Here is a 2,062-nt window from a genome sequence, read left to right on the forward strand (position 1 = left end):
TACTGTCCATCCCCATCTCAGTAACCTCTTTGGTGCCAAGCAGTTTCCTCATGTATCCTGTTCAAGTATAGCATCAGCCTCTGAATACAAAATCTTGTCCTGACATACTGCTTGCTTAGGCTGTTCATTGTTTTGCTTTGAGGCCCCTTGTGAACCTAGTCTTAGCAAATTCAGGAGTTGGTATATGTGTGCTGATATATAGACAAGTCTGGGTTTGTCCGCCTAGGGAAATCGACCAGAACAAGCTATTCCATAGTAGGTCCACATATGGAAACAACATAAATCAATGTCTCTAAAGGAAGCTATTCCAGAATAATTTATGGTGGTTATCTTCCCCTTTGTCAAGCTTGGTATTTAAATAGTTAATGTAATCAACTTCTGACAAACTCAGTCAAGGCTCAGAAATTGTTTTCTGCTTTTACTGGACTGGCCTTAATATATGTTGTTTGTTCTGATGAAGTCTTAGATGAAATTATCTACCTTCTAAATGCCTCTTCTTCACAGCACTCTGGAGCAGGGAATTAGAGGTACAAAAATACCTGTTCTCTGACCTCTTCTAAAACTTATTTGCTCTATTGTGACATGAGACCTTCTGACAAAAAAAAAAAAAAAAGCACTATCCAAGATTGTTATGGGGACAGAAAACATTTGTATAGCACTAGCTGTATGCTGTTTTTAAGCTTCGTGTGCCAAATAGGTGACTTCTTTCCTTTCTAAAGCACTTAGTTGGCGTAAACAAATACTGGCAGTATAAAGCAGAACAGAGTGAGATGTGGCTTGCAAATTGTATGCTTCATGGAGCAGACCTTCTTCTGAAGGAGAGCACATGGCAACCTCAGTTGACAGCAGCCAGTTTAGTCGATAGGAATGTAACTGCAGCCCAGGAACCAGACTTCCTCAGTTGGTAACCTAGATTCTTGAACTTGAGTGAATTTTCTTCAGTCACTTCCAAGTGATTTAATTGCCCAGACACCGTTACGTGAGTTTTCAGTTACCTAGCCAGCAAACCAATCCAAGCTATCTAAAAGCAAAGAGGTGGGATGTGAGTGCTGACAAAACTATGCAAAGGCTTGGCTGTAGAAATATAACTGGAATGGATGTCCTGACCTTTGTCAGATACAACTTGGATCCAGATGGATATTAAGTTTGGCTTGATGATAATAGCTTGTGTACCTCTAATTTGAAGCAAAACTTTAAGAGCAGCTATTTTATATTGGATTAAATGCAATAGTTCTGGGCTGGAACTATAATCCCTAAGAACAATGTACTTGGTGCTTTTAGTACATCTTAATTATTTAAAATGTTTGGCTCAGCCCATACTTATATTTATATGAAGCTGTTATATTGGTGATGAACAAAACTATACCAAAGTAAATTAGCATTGCTTAGAATTTGGATAGTTACAGTTTTCGTAAGGTATGGTAAAACTTCTGCAAAATGTGATGGGTATAAATAAAAATCCAGCAACATAATGGAGATAGCTTTCCAAGAAGTGGAAGTCTATAGCTGTGTTCCTATATTGCATGTCTAGGAGAACCAATAATTTTTATACATCCATATGGAAAAAACTGATGCTAATGTTTCACACCTGAAGAAAAGGTAGGTACTTACCAAGTGTGCCTACTTAAGACATTTACTGCACAGTTGACTAACTGCTCAGTAAAAGTCTCAGCATCTACACATGCACCCCTATTAGGCTGCATGAAACTAAGCTCTGCAGCAGAATAGGACTCGTAAGTACAGGTCTTGTCTTATTGCACAGTTTATTTAGGTGCAGCAGCGCACATTTGGGACCGAGCTGGCTGGCTGGGGCATGAGGGTGCTTCAGTGCTGTGACTGCCTGCTGGCTAGCCCTGCACTGGAGCCCCCTCCTGCCCCAGCCAGCCCTTCCGCAGCACCCTAAGCCTGGTCGGAGCCATTCCAGGCTAGCAGGCTGACCCCCCACCTCCTTCCCCTCCCAGGCTCCCTGCCAGCTGGGGCTTCTGTGACCCAGGTCAATGTAAACAGTGTGCCCAGGAGCAATAAACTGCCGAACAATAAGCTCCACAGCTTATTGCTGCCC

The 2,062-nt window shown here is 41.8% G+C and overlaps 1 protein-coding gene across 1 annotated transcript in view; it reads left to right on the forward strand.

Annotated features, from left to right (window-relative positions):
- Positions 1-2,062, forward strand: part of TAF4B (TATA-box binding protein associated factor 4b) — a 155,923-nt gene that overhangs the window by 13,190 nt on the left and 140,671 nt on the right. The gene's annotated exons all lie outside the window — the stretch shown is intronic.

This window comes from Gavialis gangeticus, unplaced genomic scaffold (assembly GCF_001723915.1).
Source record: "Gavialis gangeticus isolate Ggan-Ray unplaced genomic scaffold, GavGan_comp1, whole genome shotgun sequence".
NCBI classification, from domain to species: domain Eukaryota; kingdom Metazoa; phylum Chordata; order Crocodylia; family Gavialidae; genus Gavialis; species Gavialis gangeticus.